The sequence below is a fragment of the Oryx dammah genome, unplaced genomic scaffold, assembly GCF_014754425.2.
Source record: "Oryx dammah isolate SB20612 unplaced genomic scaffold, SCBI_Odam_1.1 HiC_scaffold_19, whole genome shotgun sequence".
Lineage (NCBI taxonomy): Eukaryota > Metazoa > Chordata > Mammalia > Artiodactyla > Bovidae > Oryx > Oryx dammah.
The window spans coordinates 33,603,532-33,609,531 of NW_024070203.1; the positions used below are offsets into that span (position 1 = coordinate 33,603,532).

General features: G+C 47.9%; 1 protein-coding gene across 2 annotated transcripts in view; it reads right to left on the reverse strand.

Annotated features, from left to right (window-relative positions):
* Positions 1-787, reverse strand: part of RB1CC1 (RB1 inducible coiled-coil 1) — a 40,574-nt gene extending 39,787 nt beyond the window's left edge. The window contains exon 1 of one of the 2 annotated variants that reach the window (XM_040261214.1): positions 428-787. The gene's annotated coding sequence lies outside the window, so the exon portion shown is untranslated. The remainder of the gene's footprint in view (positions 1-427) is intronic. The other variant, XM_040261213.1, reaches the window with a different exon arrangement.
* Positions 788-6,000: the final 5,213 nt, after the last annotated feature.

Sequence of the window (6,000 nt, forward strand, 5' to 3'; positions counted from 1 at the left end):
CCTCCCAACCCCGGCCGGGCCGCCCGGCTCCAGCCGGGGAAGTTGTGAAATCCGCACACACGCCCCGGCCCGCACCCACCCGCGGGCCGGCGGAGGCTGAGTCATTCCCAGGAGTAACTTTATCCGGACGCTGCCTTCGGGGAGCCTCGGGCTCCGGGGTCCGGACAGAGCCGCGTCTGCGACCCTCGCCCCGGCCGGCTCGCCGTCTGACACCTCGGAGCCCAGCCTGGCGGCGGCAGGAGCGACGACGGCGAAGGTGCGTCCCGGGCCCCGGCGCTCCCGACGCCGGCTGGGAGCACCGGGAGGTCGGGGGGCACTGGGAGGTCGAGGGGCACCGAAGAGTCCGGGCCGCATAGGCCCAGCGCAGCCGCCCGCCTCCGCCTCCCGCCCAGGGACCCGCGCCCGAGGGGCCCGACGCCGCGCTTACCGGGCAGCGCCTCCTCCTCCGCCGGCGGCAGCAGCAGGGCCCGCGGCCCCCGGCACCATCTTCCGCCGCCGCCTCGTCCTCGGCGGCGGCTACCAACCGCCCATCCGCGCCGCCAACCGACACAACCGCCGGCGCCGCCGAGGCAGCCACCTCCGGGCACGGGGACGGGCAGGCCCCTCGGCTCTGTGTCAGGGGCCGGGGAAGGGCGAGCCGCGGCCGGTCAGAGCCGAGGGGCCGGGCGACGGAACCCGAGGCAGCGCCGGGCTCGGTAGGGCCGCGGACACGGCCGCCACGGGTTTGTTATTGTCGACTCTGGCCCTTCCTGCGCGGGGCACGCCGGGAAGCGGGCGGGGGAGGGGCAAGGGAGGGGCGGGCGCGCTCAGCGCGCCTCCGCGCAGGCCCGGAAGTCGAAGGGCTGCCGGAAGTCGACGTGCTTCCGGATAGGGCCGGTTCCAACTGCTCCGCCACCTGTGGCTGCAGATGCGGGGGCTGGTGACTTGGGAGTCCTCTCGTGACCCCGGAGACCTCTCGTGACCCCGGAGACTCCGCCGGGCAGTCTGGGACGGTGCTGGCTGCCGTCCGAATGCGAGTGCCCCAAGGTGAGCCTGACCTTCTCCACTACAGCGAATAGCCCTGCGCCCGCCTACCTGCCGAATCCTGAGTTAGCCTGGGCGGAAGAGCTCGACCTGTCGAGGAGGTGGAGGGTAGCCGAGGGACCGGGACCTCGTTTGGGACCGGATCAGGGCCTTTGAGGGGACTGGGCCCCGGGAGGGCTGTCCCAGGCCGGGTCCCACAGTGCGGGCGGCGCACGCTCACCAGGAACGGGGAAGAAGGGAGCTACGGCTGGGTAGGGTGGAAGAGGGCGAAAGCGCCGCGACCGCCTCTTTCAGCTCGACCCTGAATTCTCTAGCAATCCGCGGGAGCTCTTGATTCTGTGAAGGTGACCAATCATGAGCAATGGCTTGAAGCCGCACCGTTTTAAGTATTAAAAGTCTGGTGATCAGAAGTTACAGGTGGAACAGTATATATAATCCTTTCAGAATTTCTGTTAAATCGAGGAATGTCTGTAAGTTAACAGCTTGCAGGTGGTAGGGCTGTCATCAGAGGGCTTTAGAGTTGTGTTTGCGTAAAAATGGGTATTAACACCCTTTTCAAGGGCTGCCAAGCCGAACACACGCTACTGGGAAGCAGTCTTTGAACCTTTATTTGTCATGTTGGGAACTGATAAACACTAAACGGCTGGTTAGCGTTATGGATTTTCAGTCTCCATCTCACTGACTCGGTATCCGAAAGGCTGAGAAGGACCTACAGGGTACTACTTTATGTATTTTTTGTTTGTTTAACACTCTTACAGATCCCACTAGGACTTCCCTGGTGGCTCAGACGGTAGAGCATCTGTCTACAATGCGGGAGACCTGGGTTCGATCCCTGGGTTGGGAAGATCCCCTGGAGAAGGAAATGGCAATCCACTCCAAGACTATTGCTGGAAAATCCCATGGATAGAGGAGCCTAGTAGGCTACAGTCCATGGGGTCGCAAAGAGTCGGACACGACTGAGCGACTTCACAGATCCCACAGAGGCAAGTCTTTTTACTTTTTTTTTGGAAGTGGAGTCTTATTACACCACACCAACGATGTACAGCAGGGAACTGAAAATTAACAGGCTAAATTGTTGTTATACCTTGGGGGAAGGTGTGAGCTCGAAAGACTGAAGAAAGGAGCTGATTCTATCAGGTACAGCATAGTAATAGGTACAAAGAGAGTAAGCGGTAAGAAGAAATTCAGCCAGAAAATTGGTAAGCAAAGCACAGTCTTAGGCCTTTAAAGAATATATTGGTGCTTGACCTTCCTCTTAGACATCAGTGACATTCATCATTACAAATTAAATACACCTTAGTGTGTAAAATCATGACTGGAATATGCTGTGACAAATCTAGTGAATAAAATGTTTTAAATGTTTCTTGTCTGACTTCTTTCTTTGGTGTGGGAAGGAGAATAAAACTAATTCAGTCCTCATCTTCCCCTTTTCCAGAGTGTAAATAGAAATGTATATGCCCAATAGTCTTTCCTAGTGATAAGTGAAAATGTATCAAGATTAGTTTTTTGACATATGCACATATCTAGAGAAAGACCTTGATGCTGGGAAAGATAGAGGGCAGGAGAAGTGGGTGACAGGATAAGATGGTTGGAGGGCATCACTGACTCAATGGATATGAGTTTGAGCAAACTCTGATAGATGGTGAAGGACAGGGAAGCCTGGCATGCTACAGTCCCTGGGGTCACAAAGAGTTGGACATGACTTAGCAACTGAACAACAACAGAGAAAACACTACTGCAGTTTCCTGATACTTCATGTGTCTATAATAATTCTCAGCAAGTTATATTTCCCTTAAAGCCAAGGATATTGACAACCCTATGCACTCTCCCTTAATAAGTGAAAACAAGAACAAACAAAAAATCCAAGGACCAGCCCCCCAATTTACTGTATTAAATGGACAATGCTGAGACTTAATTTGAACTTTCTAAACCACTGCTCCTTTACATTTTTAAATCTTTTTCTCTCCCTGCTGCCCTCTGTAGTGTCTCCCTTTGCTCTTAAATCTGTTATTTAGGCCTCTTCCAAATTCCCAAAGGTAATTATAATACAGATGGAAATGATGAAAACATGAGGTGCTGGAAGAGCAGAGAAGAAACTGAATCTTGTCCTCATCACATTATTTCATTAAACATTTAGGTCCTTCTGTAGATTTCCCACGTGGGCAAAAGAGTGTTTCTTTTTAGGAATCCTTAAGAGGCCACTATTAAAACACCCTAAGTACCTCAGGTCAGTCCCATTGTTAAAGCTTTTTTTTCCCACCAGGTCTCAACTTGAGTGTCACCTTCTCAGGGAGTCCTTCCCTGACATGCCCAGAGTTCACCTAGATCCTTCTTTTGGGTTGGCCAAAAGTTTGTTCAGGTTTTTCCATGACATCTTACAGAAAAACCCAAACAAACTTTTTGGCCAACCCAGTACCTTTCAGTATCTGTCTGACCTGCCAAAATAGAAATCCTTCTCTAATAAAGCTATTTGCCCAGTGCCTGCTGGACACTCATATTTGTTAACAGCACCCAAAACATTTTTCAGTTTATTGCCCAGCTTACCTCCCAACTCATCTTTTGTTATTTACTTTATCTAAGACCATTCTGATCCTATCTCTTACCTGCCTGTGACCTTCACTGGTTTTGTTTTGTGTGTTAGATACAACTTCTAAGCTTATGAATCTCCTAGGTAGCAGCACACCTCTAGGTTATCTTCTGGCACTTCTCACCTTTACACTTGCCTGGTATGAGTTTCATCATCCAGGAACGTTCTTCCAATCTTGTTCATCTTTCAAAGTCATCCTTCAAAACAGATCTGGGACCTCAGCCAGCTTCCAGCTTCTAGATAGTGACTACTCTCCCTTCCACCACCTCTGCTTCATGTTACACAAGTAAACTTTCATCTCCCCATCTAAATCTAAAACTGCTAAGGAACTATGAATGACTCATTTCTAAACTCTTAGAAATTTATAGAGAGCTTGGCACTTGGTAAAATATTGAAAGTAATGAATTATGCAAATATTCAAGTTGAAGGTTGACTAGGTAGGGTACTGTGAAAACTTCTTCCCTCTGTCCTTAAATATCTCAAACACTTGGTTGGGGGACCGTTCAAAAATCACTCTAGTGACAAGTTTATGACATCTTCTAACCAAAAGTGCATCAGAATATCAGGAAGATCACAGTACACAGCTTAATTTTGTTAACTCTGCCTGATTGGGGATTTCATTCCCCATCTGCATTATATATTTCTCAAACAACTTCTTAAGATTATGTTCAAACAGCCAGCAACCATGACTGACGTGACTTTACTCACAATATGAATCATAATTTCCCATTTTTAAAAGTTAACTCCTTTTAAAAGCCTCAGACTTTGTTTTTAAGATCATGGCTAGTTTAGTGTGTAAAGTGTGGTCATGTGCTACTTAGAGGCTGTTGGCACGTGATTATTAAGTTAATTAGTCCGGTACTATTTACAGACCTTACAGCTGTCCTACTCAGCTGGCCTGTTGTTATTCACACATATTATTAATGATAATGGTGATAGTTATGAGTGACTATCTTCAAAGCTAGTGAGGAGCTTGACGAGCTGGTGAGCAACACTGTTTCTAGTGTTGCAACACAAGAAAATGCAGCAGGCTTCATTTTCCAACAGATTCACAGCAGTAGATCGAGACAAAACAGTCATCTTTCATGTCAAGTTCCTGTCGCATCATTTTGAAAAAGTGCTTAAAATGTCAAAAAGTAGAGCTGGGATATCTTGAAGCAGAAGCTAGCTACTTCCTCCACTCCTCCATTTCTTTCAGTCAGCCCTCCCTGCCGCCATGCAGGCAGACTACCTCCAAGTTGTGTAGCTGCTAAGTCATGCCTGACTCTTTTTGCAATCCCATGGACTGTAGCCGCCAGGCTCCTCTGTCCATGGGATTCTCCAGGCAAGTATACTGGGGGGGTTGCCTTTTCTGTCTCTAGGGCATCTTCACTCAGGGATCAAACCTGTGTCGGCAAGCAGGTTATTTACCACCGAACCACCAGGCATCTTTTTAAATGTGGTTTATTAAGAGATGCACTGAACTGGGTGTCTTACTGGTGTCTAGTCCTACCTCACTCTACTGTGCTGTGTTTCCCTAGTCAGCTCTCAACCCTCCATCAGATTGTATTGCTCTTAAATCCCTAAGCCCCACCTCTTTCCAATCCCTCTTTCTTGGTCAATAATCTCACCTCCTCCATCACAAGGAAGTTGTGAGAAAGAATTCCTCCACTATTCCTTGCCTGCCTTCATCTGCAGACCTATCCATGCCTCCCGTTGGTTCCCCCTCCAGGCACTTGGCCCCTTCCAGTGAGGGGGTCATGGCTCTTGACTCCGTCATCTGTCAGTCCTTCTGTGAGACCACTTGACACATGCCAAATTCAGTGCATATGCAGAACATTTACAGAATTTAAAGCATCTTTCAAAACTGGAATTTATCCTTAATTGCTTATTGTTCCACTTAAGATTAAAGTAATAAAGCATTACATCAGCAGTATGATTTAGTACGTGCTGAAGGTAAATTTGGCTGTTTCAGGTTTATTAAAATTGATTTATTAATTGCTAGACAATTATTTACATGAAATCTCATGTTGATCTCAACAAAAGATTAGAATTGAAACTCTTAGGTAGATACAAAAACTATAGAGAGATTGTTTTCCATTTTGTTTCTGTAATGTTTATGCTACTTTGAACTTTTAGTTTTGACTGCCTTGATTATGTGACTTTTCAATAAAAATTTTCAGTGTTTATTTTTTGGCCATTATTAATGCATGATTGTTACTTAAATCAATTTTGTTGTATAGAAGAATGGACTATTGGAAATTTATCCACTTTTTAGTGTCAAGTACACTGGATGTATACCATTGACAGGGCCCAGGACTTTTTTAACACGTTGTAAAGGGAATTCTGCTCAGTGGTAAACAATCTCCTGCCAAGAAGGAGACATGAGGTCAATCCCTGGATCATGAAGA